At 39.2% G+C, this 20,750-nt stretch overlaps 1 protein-coding gene across 12 annotated transcripts in view; it reads right to left on the minus strand.

The window, feature by feature from the left end:
• Window positions 1-20,750, minus strand: part of LRRC4C (leucine rich repeat containing 4C) — a 1,846,189-nt gene that overhangs the window by 530,622 nt on the left and 1,294,817 nt on the right. For all 12 annotated transcript variants that reach the window (XR_014069612.1, XR_014069608.1, XR_014069606.1 and 9 more), the window contains one exon: window positions 6,270-6,406. The gene's annotated coding sequence lies outside the window, so the exon portion shown is untranslated. The remainder of the gene's footprint in view (window positions 1-6,269; window positions 6,407-20,750) is intronic.

The raw sequence follows: 20,750 nt of genomic DNA on the forward strand, positions 1-20,750 counted from the left end.
CAAATAGATGTAAAATTCAATCAACAGATGTCAGTGCCAAGAAGAACAAGTGGATATCCATAAACATGTCCTTAATGTGACTTGAGTTTCACATCTTATACAAAAAGTAACTCAAGATGGCTTATGGGTTATGAACTCAAATATAATAAATAAGAATGTAAACGTTTTAGGAAAAAAAATAGAAGAAAACCTTTGGGGTTTACAGATAGGAAAAGAGTTCTTATACTGAACACTGAACTATGATGCACAAAGGGAAAATCTGATAAATTGGACTCTCCTGAAATTCAAAACATTTCCTCTGAAAATTAAAACCACAATGGATATTAACTTGTACTTGATAGACTATTTGCAACAAGGCAAATGCTGGTGAAGACATAGAGAAAAGGGAATCCTGGTAAACTGTTGGTGGGGATGCAAATTGGTGTAGCCACTATGGAAAATAGCATGAAAATTTCTCAAAAAAATGAAAAACAGTATTCTGTATGATCCAGGTACCACATTTCTAGGTGTATATACAAAGGAAATGAAATCAGTATCTTGGACAAATATCTATATTCTCATGTTCATTGTAGCATTGTTCACAGTAACCGAGTGTCAATCAATGAGTAAATTGATAAAGAAGGTATCGTGTACATAGATATAGATCTCATATATATGATATATATATATCATGTCACATATATATTTGATATATGTTGTTGTTCAGTCATGTCCAATTCTCCGTGACCCCATGGTCTGCAGCACACCAGGCTCCTCTGTCCCTTACTATCTCCCAGAGTTTGCTGAAATTCATGTCCATTGAGTCAGTGATGCTACCTAACTATCTTAATATTTCTCAGCATCAGGGTCTTTTTCAGTCAGTCAGATCTTCACATCAGGTGGCCAAACTACTTGAGCTTCAGTTTCAGCTTCAGCATCAGTTCTTCCAATGAAAATTTTGCCATTTATAATAACATGAGTGAACCTTGAGGGCATTATGCTAAGTGAAATAAGTCAGACAGGGAAAGACAAATACTGTATAATCTCACTCATATTTGAAATCTAAAAACAGATCAATCTCAAAAAAATATAAAAACAGATTAAAAAATACTATTTCTTTCTGTTTGTTTCATAGAAGCAATGCATTAGTCACTCAGTCCTGTCTGACTCTTTGCGACTCCATGGACTATAGCTCGTCCATGGAATTCTCCAGGCAAGAATACTGGAATGGGTTGCCATTTCCTACTCCATCATAGAAACAAAGAGTAGATTAATTGTTACCAGGGTAGGAGGTGGGAGCAATAGACATTAGTCATAAAGTACAAATTTTCCCTTATGTGATGAGTAAGTTCTAGGGATCTAAAGTATAGCATGATGACTATACTGCTTTGATATCTGGGGATGCAAACTCTAGATATCTCAAATGTGAGGTTTACATAATTCTTGGGGAATTAAAACCTTTTTCTCTTCATAGAAAAGTTTATATTTTGTTCTAAAATAGAAACCCAGCGGATATGGAGGCCCTATAATCTCTCTAGTTGGCAACAGGACAGTGACTAGAGGTTAGGCTTGATCATAACCCTGTCTATAATATGGCTTCCGAGGTGGTGCTGGTGGTAAACAACACACCTGCCAATGAAGGAGACACGAGAGATGTGGGTTCCATCCCTGGGTTAGGAAGATCCCCTGGAGAAGAACATGACAACCCACACCATTATTATTGTCTGGAGATTCCCATGGACAGACGAGCCTGGACAGACGAGCTACAGTCCATAGGGTCGCAAAGAGTTGGACACAACTGAAGTGACTTAGCATGCACACACAGTATAATCAAAGCTATGGTTTTTCCAGCAGTCATATGAATGTGAGCGTTGGACCATAAAGAAGGCTGAGCACCGGAGAACTGATGCTGCTGAATGGTGGCATTGGAGAAGGCTCTTGAGAGTCCCTTGGGCTGCAAGGAGATCAAACCAGTCAATCTTAAAGGAAATAAACCCTAATATTCACTGAAGGACTGATACTGAAACTGAAGCTCCAATACTTTGGCCACCTGATGTGAAGAGCCAGTTCATTTGCAAGACCTTGATGCTGGGAAAGATTAAAGGCAGGATGAGAAGGGAGCGATGGGGGATGAGATGGTTGGATGGCATCACTGACTCAGTGGAAATGGGTTTGAGCAAACTCCAGGAGATGGTGAAGGACAGGGGACCCTTACGTGCTGTGGTCCATGGGGTCACAGAGTCAGACATGACTTATAGAATGGACAACAATAATAACAACAGTGCTCTTTGCATTACACTGTGCCAAATACTTTCATTATTGCTCTGTAATTAAAGACTGATTTTTATTTGCTTGTTTCTATTCATCCTATTTATGTTTCATCTAGATTAAACTTACTATATTCTCCCCTCCCAAAAAATACACTGTATTATATAGCTAAATTTTGCTAAGAGTTTTTTTTTTTTTTAATTTAAGAGTCCTTAAAAAAAAAAAGAGTCCTTAAAAGTTTTCACCACAAAATAATAACAAAATGGCAATTTGAGATGAAGCATGTGTTAACTAACCTTACTGTGGTGAACATTTCACAGTGTGTATATGTATCAACTCATCACACTGTATACCTTAAACTCATGCAGTGTTATATGTCAATTATCTCTAAATAAAACTGAGGATAAACTTATTATAGATATACAACCACCATATAATCTAGCAACTGCTCTTTGGAACAATAAAATCAAATCTTATGTCCACACAAAAACTGTACATGATTGCTTCTAGCAATTTTGTAATAGCCTCAAACTGGAAATAATCAAGACATCCTCCAGAAGGTGAATGGTAAAAAAAAAAAAAAACAAAACATAAATTAATACTCATTGGAAAAATCAGTGAACTGTTGATACGCTCAAGAACTTGGATGAATCTTCTGAGAATTATGTTGGGTGAAAAAAGCCTATCCCCAAATGTTACGTACTGTATGATTCTATTTACATAACATTTTTGTAATGACAAAGTATAAAAATGCCTTATGCTTAAGGAAATGAAGTGGGTGTGGCTATAAAAGGGCAACAGGAGGGACCCTTGTGGTGACAGAAAATCTCTTGACTGCAGAATGTCAGTACCATGTTAGTCATACTGTCCTATAGTTTTGTAAGATATTATCATTAGGGGGAATTCAGGAAGGGGACACTGAGGTCTCTCCATGTTATTTCTTAACACATGTTAATGTACAATCGTTTCACAATAAAAAGCTTAATTTAAAAGTCAATCATTAACAATATCACATTTACATATTTTATATCTATGTACATGCAATCACATGAAAGCCCTTAATTGTTTTTCAGAAAAACAGATTATGGCCCTAAGAGGAATGATAGCAATTTATTCTTTCATAATCCATCATCTTATGCCACTTGTTGAAGCCAAAGTGGCGCTAGACTAGTCAGGTGAATCTGTTAACTAAGTTAAAATTTGTGATCAAAGTGATGAGATGAATCAAGCCAATCAGATTCTTGCATTTGAAATTAAACACATACACACGCATACCTTTACAAGTAAATAGGGACAGGCTGTGTGCTCACTGTTAAGTTGCTATCTCAGTTCAAATCCATACTCCTCCATCTTGCTTTGAAATGCTGAGCCTGGGTCTCTGCAAAGCACAATTTTCTTTTGCTACCTGATTTCCTGTTTCTGTCAATAGACACAGTTAGAGGGAGACTGGAGAGCTGGAGGGAATACTGCCCATGGCCTGCACCCTACACAACAGTTGATTCCAGTTTTCATTTTTCCCCTACTCCTAAAAACAACCTCACCGGTGCCCCTCTTCCAGGTGATATAACAGCACTAGCTGCCTGGTACCCCTTCCTCAGAGATCCGGCTCGATCTTTGCCTGTGGATTCCCCTCGAATTCTTCAGGCTGTTAACATTCGCTCAACAGGTTTCCTCACAAAATTCAGAGTCCCAGATATTTGTGGTCCCCAATCTGACCGCCCGGGGCACTACACCAGAAAGCTGGCATCATGCTTCTTAGAGACATTAATCCCAGCAAGATGGAGTCCTCCTCACCCAAGCTTCTACAGTTCCTGTATCTTTCAGGCAGCAAGCCTAGTCAAGATCCCTGCATCTCAGTCCCATAAAGCCCTTCCTCCAATCTTCTAAATTCTCACCATCCCAAATTCATGTCTGTTGCCCTTCAGCCAGAGTAGCCACTTCCTGCAACCTCTAGGACTTATCAGTGTCCTTGTTCACCTCTTTAATTCTCCAACATCTGGTTAATAATTCTTAAATTACATTTTATCTATTGTAATAATCAATGTGGTTTCTGTTTCCTAGGGGTAACACAACAAATGAAGGCTATTAGCAGTAAGATTAGAAGCTAAATAAATGGGAAGGTGCCAGAGAGGCCATGAGATGCTAGGTTCAAGGCAAAATTATGAAAAAATCAAATAAAGGAAGGGTAAGAAAAGCAATCAGAAGCTGTGAGAGAGAAAGAAAGAGTGGGGTAGAAAGAGAGAGAGAAGAATGTATGAAATATATGTTCAGAGAGAAGTAGAGTTGCAAAGAGGATAAGTTTCTTATTGCTGATGAAAATGGTACAGACATATAAGAAAATCCTAGAACTGTCTTTTTTTTTGTTTGTTTGTTTTCAATTTCTGTTTCAATTCCAGCCCATGCATGTAAACAAAATAATTATCTTTTCACTACAGTCACTATTATGAGTCTTTCCTCCTGATAAACAAAAGAGCCAAAGTAAAAGGAAACAACATCCTCCCTTCTGTATCTATAGAAGGACTAAGTGAAAGTGAAATTTGCTCAGTCTTGTCCGACTCTTTGTGACTCCATGGACTATACAGTCCATGGGATTCTCCAGGCCAGAATACTGGAGTACATAGCAGGTCCCTTCTCCAGGGGATCTTTCCAACCCAGGGATCAAACCCAAGTCTCCTGCATTGAGGCGGATTCTTAAAAGGGGGCCATTACATGCTCTTAAAATACCCAAAAAACAAATGAACAACAACAAAAAACAAGACTTTCAGGTCTTTCCTCTTTCTGCTGGCTCATGTTCCTCTTGATGGGCTGCTACCTATCTTGATCTAGCCTTTCACCTTCAGAGAACACTTTAAATGCTAGAAAACACTTTCATATCTGTGCTCTTAATGTGACTTTCCAAATACAGTGGTTTCCCAGAAGACAGATAACATGTCCTCCATTTAGCTTAATCTATACAATGTGATGGACAAGATGCAAAAATGGATAGATGTCTTCAAGGAAGATCTTTAGTTATGAATCCAGGACAGGTAGCTGTTATACATGCAACTCAGAGAGAGCTAAATATTAACAGAAAATGTAAGACATTTCCCCATGCCCAGTGCCAGATTCTAAGATTTCTACTTTACTCTTAAAACAGCAAGAATGATTGAAGCAAGTATTCACCAATGAAAATGGCAAGTACAAATGTCTCCCTTGCCATAGACGGAGCTCAATGCCACTAGAATTTCAGCTTACTATTTTTTTTTTCTCCTTAATACAATTGAGCCCCACAGATGAATAAGCAGATTATTTCCATTTCACAGAGCTCGATGTCTCTGATTTCTAGGCTCACGTGGCCTTGACTATTGATAATACAACATATAGCTACAGACCAGACCACACCATAGCCCAGGTCTTCAGCCCATGAACTGACACTTGTATGAGTCACCTGGACTTTCATTCTTCCCCACTGGTTCATTCAGGCAGGTTTAGCTTTCCCAATAGCCCACGAGAAAATATTTTCATGCTGTTACCACATCAAGTGTTCCAACCTCACCAGGTTTTCAAAGGGAGAATAAAAAACCAGTTACCTTTCCCAAACACTTTGTTCCATATTAATGACCTAACTACTGCCCCGGTTTCAAAGGAGGAGGAGGACATCACCATTTGTCTGTTTGTTCCATTCTGAATCCTGGGCAGACCAATCTGCTGCTCTTTCAACTCCTGGGGCAGTGCAAAGAAACATCTGTTCCAGAAACAGTTGGACTCTCACCCCTCTGCATAAATCACTACTAGTAAAAGTTTTATGAGGTGAGTACTTTTTCCCCATGCTTCCTCCTTTTGTAATTGACTGAAGCCCAAATGAACAAGATGAAATGGCCAGACATTTAGCCATATGTTGGCATCCACATGGGTACATTTGGGAGGCAAGAGAAGCTGTCAGCTATACGATGGAACATTACAATCATCTGAAATGTAATTAACAACCCCAGTCAATGAATCTTTGGAAGTTTCTAACAGATTAAATTACACCTCTCACTTACCTGCAGCAAATTGTCCGTGGACCAGTTTCCATATCTGTGAAACTTGAATCCAGTCAATTTACGGAGATTTCAAAGTGGTTTCAGGATGTTTCCATACTGCTAATCTACATAGGTTACCTCTGCTTTTCCAGTAACTCCTACATAAAAAAGAATAAAAGGATATACTTAGGAATATATAATGCTCAGCAAAAGCAGGTTGATCAATTAGATTATAGCACCCACGCATGTGCTCTCAGTCAAGTCCTACTGTTTTTTGGACCCCATGGGCTGCAGCCCACCAGGCTCCTCTGTCCATGGGATTTTTCAGGCAAAAATACTGAAGTGGGTTGCCATTTCCTTCTCCGGGGGATTTTCCTGACCCAGAGATAGAACCTATTTTCCTGTATCTCCTGCATTTCAGGCAGAATCTTTACCACTGAGCCAGTGGGGAAGCCATACTTGAACATTTTTATCATTTGTTTAATAGAAAAGGATAGGAACAACACATTTTTCTTTTAAAAACAATATTGCATGTTAATATGGCTTTGTATCTACAATGAGCACCTAGCAAAAGACCAGGTGAGTGCCAACGGGCTAATAAAAGTTTATTGACTATACACTTGATATAATAGATTCCACTAAAATTGTCTTGTTCCCGCACGTTTTGAGAAAGTGAAAGGGAATTTAACATTTGAGAAGCTACTATGGGGCTGGGGCTTTGCTAGTTGTATATATATATATACACATACATATCCATACAAACCTTCTCCACTGCACATATGTGGAGAAGGAGATGGCAACCCACTCCAGTATTCTTGCTTGGAGAATTGCGTGGACAGAGAAGCCTGGCAGGCTACAGTCCATGGGGTCTCAAAGAATCGGATACGACTGAGTAACTGACACCTGTATATACACACATATAATCTTATTCCTCAGGACTGGAAAAGGTCAGTTTTCATCCCAATCCCAAAGAAAGGCAATGCCAAAGAATGCTCAAACTACTGCACAATTGCACTCATCTCACACGCTAGTAAAGTAATGCTCAAAATTCTCCAAGCCAGGCTTCAGCAATACGTGAACCGTGAACTCCCAGATGTTCAAGCTGGTTTTAGAAAAGGCAGAGGAACCAGAGATCAAATTGCCAACATCCACTGGATCATTGGAATAAAAAAAGAGAGTTCCAGAAAAACATCTATTTCTGCTTTATTGACTATGCCAAAGCCTTTGAGTGTGTGGATCACAATAAACTGGAAAATTCCAAAAGAGATGGGAATACCAGACCACCTGACCTGCCTCTTGAGAAACCTGTATGCAGGTCAGGAAGCAAAAGTTAGAACTGGACATGGAACAACAGACTGGTTCCAAGTAGGAAAAGGAGTATGTCAAGGCTGTATATTGTCACCCTGCTTATTTAACTTATATGCAGAGTACATCATGAGAAATGCTGGGCTGGAAGAAGCACAAGCTGGAATCGAGATTGCCGGGAGAAATATCAATAACCTCAGATATGCAGATGACACCACCCTTATGGCAGAAAGCGAAGAATTAAAGAGCCTCTTGATGAAAGTGAAAGAGGAGAGTGAAAAAGTTGGCTTAAAGCTCAACGTTCAGCAAACTAAGATCATGGCATCTGGTCCCATCATTTCATGGGAAATAGATGGGGAAATAGTGGAAATAGTGTCAGACATTATTTTTTGTGGGCTCCAAAATCACTGCAGATGGTGATTGCAGCCATGAAATTAAAAAATGCTTACTCCTTGGAAGGAAAGTTATGACCAACCTTGATAGCATATTTAAAAGCAGAGACATTAATTTGCCAACCAAAGTCCATCTAGTCAAGGCTATGGTTTTCCAGTAGTCATGTATGGATGTGAGAGTTGTACGGTGAAGAAAGTTGAGCGCCGAAGAATTAATGCTTTTGAACTGTGGTCTTGGAGAAGACTCTTGAGGGTCCCTTGGACTGCAAGGACATCCATCCAGTCCATCCTAAAGGAGATCAGTCCTGGGTGTTCATTGGAAGGACTGATGTTGAAGCTGAAACTCCAATACTTTGGCCACCTCATGCAAAGAGTTGACTTATTGGAAAAGACCCTGATGCTGGGAAGGATTAGGGGCAGGAGGAGAAGGGGACGACAGAGGATGAGATGGCTGGATGGCATCACCGACTCGATGGACATGGGTTTGGGTAGGCTCTGGGAGTTGGGGATGGACAGGGGGGCCTGTCATGTTGCAATTCATGGAGTGCAAAGAGTCAGACACGACTGAGCTGAACTGAACTGAATCTTATTCCTGCAGAAGGAAATGGCAACCCACTCCAGTATTCTTGCCTGCAGAATCCCATGGATAGAGGAGCCTGGTGGGCTGCAGTCTGTGGGGTCACCAGAGACGAACACAACTTATGGACAAAACCACATAATCTTATCCCATTAGTACAACCACATTTCTAAGCATTTACTACCTAAAACTCTGTTTGGCAAGTTTTTATTAGCCTCACTCTTCAGATCATAAGTGAACAACTTACATGTCAGGGAGGTCAGTTTTTAAGACCAGCTAAGCTGAATGAGTAGGCCACAGCTTAGTGACCTAGCACGCATGCACGCATGAAAGCTGAGTCCATTACTCTTTTCTTACTCAGGTTTGGAAGAGGAACATCAAATACTGTTTTGTTTTAATAATATCGAAACAGTTTTTACACTGAATGTATCTTAAGACAAGGCTTCCCTTGTGGCTCAATTGGTAAAGAACACGCCTGCAATGTGAGAGACCTGGGTTTGATCCCTGGGTTGGGAAGATCCCCTGGAGAAGGGAAAGGCTACCCACTCCAGTATTCTGGCCTGGAGAATTCCATGGACTATGGTCCATGGGGTTGCAAAGAGTAGGACACGACTGAGTGATCAGAACACACATATCTTAAGACAAAGAAAAATAGTGGCTTGGATATTGGACTACGGTGACCTCCAAGGAAAAACTGATAGTAAATTCCATGTCATTGTATATCATATCATAATTGTGGTTAGTTTCTGTAACCATATGATTTTTATTTCTCCCATCACAATTGTTCTGGCCAGAAATTTCGAATGTCTACTTTGGATTCATTGGGCTCTTGTAACTAAATTCAACAAAATCATTTCATGCACATCAAAAGCATATAACTTCTTAAACTCTCTCTTATATTAACTGGTTTATAGTAAGAAACCATCAGTCATAGAGGTCCTATCTCCCCAGTCTAAAAGGAGTATTATGACAGCAACAAAGAACCCTATGGACACCTTCTTGTTCTAGGAAGTAGTCACAGAAAATCCTCTGGTCTCAATATTGAGCAATCCTTACTTTTTTGAACCCCAAACTTCTTATCTGTCCTCTTCAGTTAACCAAGAACTGTCAAATATATCAATTAGAAAGTCTCCCACATTTCCAAAAACCCTATCTGAATAGAATGCTTGCCAATTAGATACAGTATCAGTATTTTCTCCTTTTACTCCATAAAACTGACTCCCCTTTTCAACACTTTGAACTGTGCCTTGGACAGAAGTGACAGCAGAAGAGTCTTCCTTCCACAAATATATGAATAAATAGCCATTGTTAAGTTTGTCTCGAGCTTGGATTTTCTATTGTCATTCTGGATTATTGTAAGAATTGCCATTAGGATAATACTGTATTTAATGCTAGAAAGAAACATCTAAGTTTGTTCAGCAATTTGCAGATTCTTCTTGGCACATGTTAAAGAAACATAGTAGAACTAGTATTAAAAAGAGAGGAGGAGGGCCACGAATTACATGAGGGGACAAATACCAAACCTAAGAAATATTAATTACATTTTTGTTACAATTTCAGTTCTGATTCAATTTACTGAGTATTTACAAAAGAGAGTATTTCACTGTTACATATTTTAAAAGTAACAATTTATTGAAAATTCACTATGTGCTAGGCACCAGTTAAATAATTTACATGATTATCTAATTTATTTACATGTGGAAATTTTGGTGCTTCAGTGGAAACCTGTACACATTGTCTACAGCACATTTTTCTGTTCATGTGATTCTGTGGAAGACTTCTACAGAATTCACAACTCTGCAAAATATAAATAGCTATTAGCAATACAAAATGATTCTTCTCTATAGTCAAGTGTTATCATGTCTAGTAGAGGTTCAACTGACTTCCCTCTTCACTGTGCAAGAAGACAGTTTTGCCTCCTTAGCACAGTAATTTCAGTATTCTTGGTCTATAATTGTGTCTTTATTTTGGATTTTTCTCTTAACTAGTTGTAGCTCTCCTGGTTCTCTTACTGATTAATGAGTTATATAAAATCTTTTATACTTGATAATTTCATATCTATATGATAGTCATGAATTTACCTTGTATTAAATGATATTTTATCATTTTTTTACAACAACTCTATGGGGGATAGATACTGTTAAGCACATTTTACCGCCAAATGAGCCCCAGCAAGATTCCATGACTTACCTGAGAGCCACAGACTTTCCCTGGGCTTTCCTGACTGTTAGGCACACTGCTGCATATTGGGTGTGCAAAGCTAAACAAGGCTGTTTCTATCTTCATGGTCAAAGAGACCAGAATAAATCTGTATTGAAGGTAGCTTCTGTGCAAGGTGCTTCCATAGATATCCAGGAACCAGAAACATTTAATAAAACCTCACTATCCAAAACTCACCACTTGTTAAATGAAATACTGAACTTGAATAGACTCAAACAATGTTATACCTTTAACTAACTGAACTCAGTCTATGAACTCTTAATAACTGAATTGAGGAATCAGGTAGGTTTGTACAGGGAAAGATACTAAATTGCTATCTTTTAATCCTCAAAGTCACCTTGTGATGTAGGCATTCTTCCCATTTTTACAGATAAGAAAAATGAGGCTCAGAGAAAATGATGTTAAAGAAAAAAAAAAATCACAGCATGTTAGACTAGAAAGAAATAGCAAGTTCACAGTATAATGGCCTTATTTTATAGCTGGAAAAGCCAAGCTCAGGGAAACAGAGGGTTTCTCTCAAATCTCTTACGCAGCAATGGAACAGGGTCTGGCTCAATATCCACCCATTGCTTCTACTTTATCTGGCACTAGTAACTAGGAGGAGGAGCCACATAGCCATTAAAATCAAGGAGAAGGGAAAGGTGAAATTTAACACTTGCTGAACAATGAAAAGAAATATAGGAAAAAAATAGAATGGGAAAGACTAAAGATCTCTTCAAGAAAATTAGAGACAGCAAGGGAATACTTGATACAAAGATGGGCACAATAAAGGACAGAAATGGTATGGACATAACAGAAGCAGAAGATATTAAGAAGAGGTGGCAAGAATACACAGAAGAACTATACAAAAACATCTTCATGATCCAGATAATCATGATGGTGTGATAACTCACCTAGAGCCAGACATCCTGGAATGCGAAGTCAAGTGGGCTTTAGGAAGCATCACTATGAACAAAGTTAGTGGAGGTGATGGAATTCCAACAGAGCTATTTCAAATTCTAAAAGATGATGCGGTGAAAGGGCTGCACTCAATATGCCAGAAAATATGGAAAACTCAGCAGTGGCTATAGAACTGGAAAACATGTTTTCATTCCAATCCCAAAGAAGAGCAATGCTAAAAAAGTGTTCAAACTACCATATAATTGCACTCATTTCACATGGCAGCAGAGAAATACTCAAAATTCTCCAAGCTAGGCTTCAACAGTACATGAAACAAGAAATCCAAGAAGTTCAGGCTGGATTTAGAAAAGGCAGAAGAATCAAACTGCCAACATCTGTTGGATCATAGAAAAAGCAAGAGAATTCCAGAAAAAACATCTACTTGTGCTTCATTGAGTATGCTAAAGCCTTTCCACAGCAAACTGTGGAAAATTCTTCAAGAGATGGGAATACCAGACCACCTTACCTGCCTCCTAAGAAACCTGTATGCAGGTCAAGAAGCAATAGAACTGGACATGGAACAGCGCACTGGATCCAAATTGGGAAAGGCAAGGCTGTATATTGTCACCCTGTTTATTTAACTTATATGCAGAGTACATCATGAGAAATGCTGGACTGGATGAAGCACAAGCTGGAATCAAGATTTCTGGGAGAAATATCAATAATCTTAGGTATGTAGATGACACCACCCTTATGGCAGAGAGCAAACAGGAACTAAAGAGCCTCTTGATGAAGGTGAAAGAGGAGAGTGAAAAAACTGACTTAAAACTCAACTTGAAAAAAACTAAGATCATGGCATCTAGTCCCATCACTTCATGGAAAACAGATGGGGAAGCAATGGAAACAGTGACAGACTTTATTTTCTTGGGCTCCAAACTCACTGCAGATGGTGACTGCAGCCATGAAATTAAAAGATGCTTGTTCCTTGGAAGAAAAGCTATGATCAACTTAGACAGCATATTAAAAGCAGAGACATTACTTTGCTGACAAAGGTCCATTTATTCAAAACTATGGTTATCCAGTAGTCATGTATGGACGTGAGAGTTGAACCATAATGAAGGCAGAGCACTGATGAATTGATGCTTTTGAACTGTGGTGTTTGGGAAGACTCTTGAGAGTCCCTTGGACTGCAAGGAGATCAAACCAGTCAATCCTAAAGGAAATCAACCCTGAATATTCATTGGAAAGACTGATGTTGAAGCTGAAGCTCCAATACTTTGGCCATCTGATGTGAAGAGCTGACTCATTAGAAAAGATCCTGATGCTAGAAAAGATTGAAGGCAGGAGGAGAAGGGGACGACAGAGGATGAGATGGTTGAATGGCATCACCAACTCAACAGACATGAGTTTGAACAAGCTCTGGGAGATGGTGAAGGGCAAGGAAGCCTGGTGTGCTTCAGTCCATGGGGTCACAAAGAGTTGGACCCAATTGTACAACAATAAGACTACCAGGGAGTCTCAGCATCTCTTTTCAACCTTACTGCCTCCTTATTTATCCAATTACTCTGAGGTTTTCTGTCTCAGTTCACTTCCATTTCTATTGATACTTTAAACTTATCAATTTATATCCTTATTAATCTTTAATATTAGTATTTTATATATTAGTTAATCTCCTATGCAAGAATACCAGACACTAATTTCAACATTTCAAAAGAGGCAGTGACTAATATCATCTACAATAAGATAAGAGCTATCTAAAAGATCAGTGTCCTTGTGGCTCAGTTTAAATCAACTCAGATGAAACCATGTTTTCTATTCTCAACTTGGAATGACTATAGAAATATATAGTGGATTGCTTAATAGCAGCATGAAAAACACAAGTGTCATTACATCCATGGACTCTGTTCAATAGAAAAAATTGCAAATTACGGGGTTCAAAAATGCTGGAAGAATCTTTGGTGGTGAAAGGTTTGGGAATCACGTGTCTACATTCTACCACTGCCCAGGAATTTTGAAGATCTCTGCAGATATCCACTGTCATGGACAGCTTTGCTCTTAAGTTGTCTTTTGCTCACAAATTCAGGTACAATTTCCTACTGTCAGTATCAACAGGACAGCAGACAGATGATTGATTTCTTATCACCCCCATCTGCTGAGTGTGGCTGGAAATTTGGGCAGATCTCAGAATCTTCAGAATCTTGGGTACATTAAACTACCTTGTATCTCCTTATAGTCCCACATTCTAGAAACTTTGGGCCCCACACTGTCACCACTGCTAAACCATAAAATCAAGCTAAATCCATAGTTTTATTTTTTTCTTTTCCCTCTTTTTCTCACCTCATCCCTACCCTTCTTGTCTTCCTCTCCTCTTTCTTTCCTCTTTTCTCATTTTTCTCCTCTCCCTCTCCTCATTTTCTTCTTCTCCGTTGGAAAAGGTATTTCGATGAGGTCATACTTATCTAATGAATAAGTTTAAACTATATCACCTCTCAACAAGCAGAAGAGAGAAAGCCTACCAGTTATTAGTATCCCTTAAAAAGTGAGAGGACCTATCACACAAGCTATCATGGGTCACTGTTAGTTAAGAAAAACGCAACACACTTATCCTAGGATGATGAATTTTTCTTTATTTTCAGCCATTCACAGCACACCTGCCAGTAGGTCTGATTTTGCTTCTGGGCTTCGCACCCTCCAGAGACATTCCCTTAGGAAATTTACAACCTTCTGTTCCTTTCCAAGGCATCACAATTCTCATGGAGCTGTGTTCTATGTAAACCTATGCTAATTTCCATCATTATGCAGATGTCCAAGTCTACTGCAGGTTTCCACCTCAAAGTGTTATTTCCCTCTAGAGTCAGGGGTACTCAGATGAGCTGTTGATCCCTTTGTTAAAGTACAATCCATATATCAGGAGGCCACCAAACTTGTTGAACTTCAGCCAGGAAAACAGGATTTCCCCTACAGATGTTGGTGAATTGACTGATGTTGAATTGTAGCTTTTATTTAAAACAAATTGATGAAAAAACATTCTAAAGTAACTTAACTTTTTAATTAATCATAATCTCCCACCATTATGCATTTTAAATGTTTTGGCTTTTGTTTTCATTTGACAAGCTCTATTTAGCTGCCTCTGAGTGTCAGAGAAACAGTGTATAAAAAAGGTGTTTGTGTGTATGGTCCCATTTAATTCTCAAGACAATTTAGAAGTCTCTATCTAGAATGCATAATTTCGAACATTAAGAAGCTAATGTTTAGTAAAGTTACAAGGTGCATGCAAGAGCACACAGTTACTTCTTCAACAAGGGTTAAAATACAGACTTTACATCAGTCTCCATGTTTCTACTTCACCATAGATATTTTCGTTTCAAAAATGGCTAGTCTAATGATAGCTCCAAGTTGGAATTCCCTCTTATAAATATCTCTAAGTGCTTAAAGTGAGTATGTTCTAAACGAAGATGCTTCAATGAGAATAATGTTCCATCTAAAGGAAATACGTGTTAGTCACTCAGTCGTGTCCAACTCTTTGTGACCCCATGGACTGTAACCTACCAGGCTCCTCTGTCCAGGAAATTCTCCCTGCAAGAATACCTAAGTGGGCTGCCATACCATTTAGCCTTGTAACCAAATTATATCTATAATATTAATACAGCTGGATTAAGGGGAAGTTGCAAGATTAAAACATTTTCAATGTTAAAGTCAGATTTTAAGAATGGAAATAGGGTGCAAATTAATATTTGCTTAGATGCTCTCAATCACTGTGGTCTTTCCATGTCTGAATCAAAGCTAGTTAGTTGCTCAGTCATGTCTGACTCTTTGCGACTCCATGGACTGTAGTCTGCCAAGCTCCTCCATCCATGGACTTCTCCCGGCAAGAATACTGGAGTGGGTAGCCATTCCCTTCTCCAGGGGATCTTCCCCACCCAGGAATTGAACCCAGGTCTCCTGCATAACAGGCAGATTCTTTACTGTCTGAGCCACTAGATGGAAATGGAAATATCTGCTATATCAATAAACAAGAAATGTCACTGCCATCAGCAAGTTCTGGCCTCCAATTGTGAATACGGGCTCCCAAAACTGCAATCTAGAGGATGCAGCCACACCCCACGGTGATTGCTGAAGAGCTGGAGGAATGCAAGAAGCAGCCATCTGCCACTCCTTAGGTGAACAAGGAAACAGGGTTGGCCTGAGACAGCGGAGGTGCATATGAAAGGAATGAATTCGGTGAGCCCAGAGGCTTGCATCTTCCCGTACACAGTATGCTAAATTCCTTAACTTTATACCTGATATTTGATGTTGAGACAGCCTGTTTCCTTTGTTGCAATTTGTATAAGACCTGACTTCCCCTAGCCTCGTTGGAACAGTTATCTCAGAACTACTGAGATTCTTGGTCTCCAGTCCTAAACATTTCCACTAAATATTTCAGGTTGTGACTATACTTCTTAGTTGACACTAGTATTTCTGAAAAAAAAAAAGTCAAAATAAATGAATTTATCTGGTAGTTAACAGTAGGCCAGGAAAATATCCACAATTTTTTACATGTATGAGCTTACAGGGCTTCCCTGGTAGCTCAATTGGTAAAGAATCCACCTGCAATGCAGGAGACCTGGGCTCGATCCAGGAATATGCCCCGGAAAAGGAAATGGCAACCCACTCCAGTATTCTTGCTTGGGAAATCCCATGGACAGAGGAGCCTGGTGGGCTACAGTCCATAGGTTCGCAAGAGTAGGACACGACTTAGTAACTAAACCACTTCACATAAATGGAAGGGCAAAGTTTTGGAGTCCTAATGTGGGCTGATGTGGCTTCAGACTTTTAATACAGAGTTTAGAACAATTACCTTCAAACCCTGCCCACCATCCTTCCTTGATATGTGAAATAAAAAGAGCTGAATTTACACTGTGTGTTACTTTCTGCTGTACAATGAAGTGAACCAGCTATATGTATACATATATCCCCTCACCCGTGGATCTACCACCCACTCCCCTATCCCATCTATTTAGGTCATTACAGAGCAGTGAGCTGAGAGCCCTGCACTATGCAGAAGCTTCCGACTGTTGCAATGAAAGGGAGTGGAGGTGGGGAGAGGAATTTGTTCCAGTGAAAAGGGAATAAAGAGGAATGGGTTGCAGGAAAAGGAGAAAAAAAAAGAGGAATGAGTTTTTTTTTTTTTTTCTCTCCCTTTCCTGAAAACAAAGAAGATGAATATTTAGTGAGCAGGCCTGAACATTCCTAGTTTTTTTTTTTTTTTTTTTCACTTTAACTGCTCCTAACTCAGGGTGTCTGTGACTAAGTTTGCTTTTCTGCCCCCAACTCTGTAGGAGCTACATTCCGCAGCTACTGTCCTTTGCTTACCCTTACGACACTTCCTTCCCCTTGTAGCTACATATCAGGAAGAAGGCTGCAGAGACACAGGACCGTCAGACTCAATGACTGGGTTAGTGACACCAGCCTATGACTGTTTTTGAGATGATCCTAACACCTTTGTTCCTCATCACCAACCCCTGACTGAGAGCCCTCATCTTATATAAGCTCCTAGACTCCTCATTGAGCGGGGACACAGTTCTTGAGGCTAGACCCTACTGTGTTCCCCTTTCCACCAGCTGAGAATTAAAGTCACCTGTCTATTTCCTCCAAACTATATGTCTCCATGTTTTGTTTTTTTTGTTTTTTTTTAAATTTGGCTTCGGTGGGCAGAGAAAGCCAAGATTTTGGCCAGCAACACTACTAGCTATCTGTTCTACACATGGAAGTACACATATGTCAATTCCAATCTCCCAATTCACCCCTCCTCCACCCCTCCATGGCCACATATTTGTTCCCAATGTCTGCATCTCTGTTCTGTCCTGCAAGTAGGTTCATCTGTACCACTTTCTAGACTTCACATACATGTGTTAACACATGATATTCATTTTTCTCTTTTTGACTTACTCTGTATGACAGACTCTAAAGCAACTATACTCCAATTAAAAAAAAAAATTGGAGTTGCGTATCTGCCAATTTCTAGCCATTCATTCCCATACTCTACTACCCCTAACTATGTTTTCTGATTTTCTGATTTTTTTTTTTTTTGCAAACTTCTTTCTTCCACTCAACAATCATGGAATTAAACCTTTTTTCCTCTTATTTAAAAAAAAAAAGCTGCATTTATTGTGGCATCATATGCTTAAATATTGGGACCCATAAATAGTAAGAATTCTTCTCATCCCCTCTTTATTTGGCTGGAGATCTGTCTTAGGGATCCTCTCTAACAAGGGCCCAATTCTCCATGTCCAGCTGTGTATTTTGCCCCAAGATGCTATCAACCCACAGAGTAAAACACAGAGCAACTTCTAAGGGAAGTGAAGGTATAGCGATTCTCAGACTTCCAGAAGATGCTGCCACTCTCTCAGGTCTCAAGGCCTGATATAAATACACACTATTAACATCATCTTTTGCACCTCTGACCATGCCCCTTTCAAAATTGACAGATGCTGTGTGCCCACTTACTGTGATTATTCTCAAAATGTATATTTTCACCACTTAATCGTAAAACCTGTTTATAATGGAAGCCAAAGAAGAGATACTGATGCTAATGACAGAATCTTTGCAAATTATATCCCAAGAAATAATAAATTTAATAAAGAATCATGAGACCCAAAAAGCTAACGATCAGGAAGAGAGAATATATCATTTTCAAACATTGCCTTATTGAATATAAGTGAATGAAGGGTTTCTCTATTGTATTTGTGTCACTGGGCTCTCCAAATCTCAATAGGACTTTTGGCATAAACATACAGTCAAGAACTGAGTTATTATATTTATAATGACAATATCCTATATGGTGTCTTCAATGAGAAACATGACAAATAATCTCAATTCATATAACTCAATAACAAATGTGTTAATATATTGATTTCAAAACAGAGACTGATGCCAGTGTATATCTTTCTCTCATTCATTTCTGTATTCTATTTTTTAATGTTTTGAAACAAAATTTAAGTTTGAATATGCTTATGATACTCTAGTTAGCTGTTCAAGTCCTATCTACGTAGAAAAACATCAAAATAAGATGTGCAGAGCATATGACTTCGTGGAAAATCATGACTATTATTTCATTCGTTCATTCTTAGAGACGCAAATACCTTAACGATTATCTGACCTCATTATAAAGTCATAAGGCTTCAGTTCAAATCCAGGTGGCAATTGCTTACTTCATTACCTTTACATCGTTACTTTCTGAGTTGTTTCCTTATCTGCCAAAGGATATGTCCACTAAAAAATATAGTCACAACATGAAAATAGATAGTGGGAATGTTTAGGACTATGAGCCGGGGAGACAGTGACTCAGTAGCTCTGAGAAAACTGCTCCAAGGAAGCAGGAGGGGAAGTTAAGCTACATACAGTTTTGCAACAAAGGGAGCAGGCAGTCTGAAGCTCAAAAGTAAGCATCAAGTTAAGGAGTTTAGCATTCTATGTATGGGAAGATGGAAGCCTCTGGGCTGAATGAATTCGCTCTTTTCATATGCACCTCTGCTATCTGGGACTAATCCTGTTTCCTTGTTCCCCTTGCTTCTTGCACTCCCCCAGTTCCTCAGCAACCACCTTGGGAGGTGGCAGCATCCACTGGGTCACAGTTTCAGTGTAGATCAGTCACTCAATCCTGTCAGGCTCTGCGACCCCATGGACTGCAGCACGCCAGGCTTCCCTGTCCATCACCCGCTCCCAAAGCTTGCTCAAACTCATGTCCATTGAGTCAGCGATGCCATCCAACCATCTCATTCTAAGTCATCCCCTTCTCCTCCCACCTTCAATCTTTCCCAGCATCAGGGTCTTTCCAAGGAGTCATTTCTTCGCATCAGGTGGCCAAAGTATTGGAGTTTCAGCTTCAGCATCAGTCCTTCCAGTGAATATTCAGGACTGATTTCCTTTAGGGTTGACTGGTTTGATCTCCTTGCAGTCTAAGGGACTCTCAAGAGTCTTCTCCAACATCACAGTTCAAAAGTTGGATCACAGATCAAAAGATGGATCACAATTTTGGGAGCTCTCATTCACATTTAGAGACCACAAATTGCTGATGGCGGTGACACTAATTGTTTATTGATATGGCAGGAGATATTTTCATTTCACAGATATAAACATGATATTTTCCTAAACACCTTATTTAAAATTAAATTAGATAACCTATGGAAAACAAAATCATGACTTTTGGTATGAGATAGCTCTGATACTTCTCTATATATCTGAATAGAAACTGACAAGTCTCTTCCAGAAGAGGGAACCCGTACAAAGTCTGGAGTTATACAACTGTGAAGTATACCATTCCTAAATTTGAATGAATCTAAAAACAATAACATGGTCCCAAAACATATAAAGCTAAAGAAGACAAAACTAAAAGAGAAATAGGCGATTTCATAATCATGGCTTCCCTGGTGGCTCAGATAGTAAAGAATCCATCTGCAATTCAGGAAACCTAGGTTCTACCCCTGGGTCAGGAAGATTCCCTGGAGAAGGGAATAGCAACCCACTCTAGTATCCTTGCCTGGAGAATTCCACGGACTGAGGAGCCTGGCGGGCTATCGTCCATGGATCCGTGGAGTCTCCACCAGTCAGACAAGACTGAGCGACTAAAGCGACTAACACTTGCACTAACACGATCATAGCAGAAGATTTTAACACACCTCACTGATCACTTAAGCAACATAGCATGACAATAAAGCAAATGAATAAACTTAGGAATAGTAACTATACAAGAGCCATAAGGATTCTCAGCAAAACCAAAACTGGTTCCAAACCTATTGATGTTGTCTCGTCAAAATGTCAAGTTTATAAAAGACTTGAATGAACTTAACCTAACTAACTTATATAGAACATTGATCAACTTAATTATTTATGTAAAATAAGAAAAATATACTTGATATTATAAAATATTTGGAAATGAATGACAGCGAGTACAGTATACTTTCAATATTTAAGGGATGTAATGACAAAATATATTTAGAAGATTAGGGTATAAGTGAATGAATGTAGAGTCCTGAAACCTCCCCATTTTTATTCTTGGAAAAAACTAAACTTGTTGATTTCTGCAGTTTCTATGGGTCTTCCTCGATGGCTCAGTGGGTAAAGAATCCACCTGCAATGCAGAAGATGCAA

This window comes from Giraffa tippelskirchi, chromosome 11, assembly GCF_054371585.1.
Source record: "Giraffa tippelskirchi isolate mGirTip1 chromosome 11, T2T-mGirTip1v1.2.pri, whole genome shotgun sequence".
Lineage (NCBI taxonomy): Eukaryota > Metazoa > Chordata > Mammalia > Artiodactyla > Giraffidae > Giraffa > Giraffa tippelskirchi.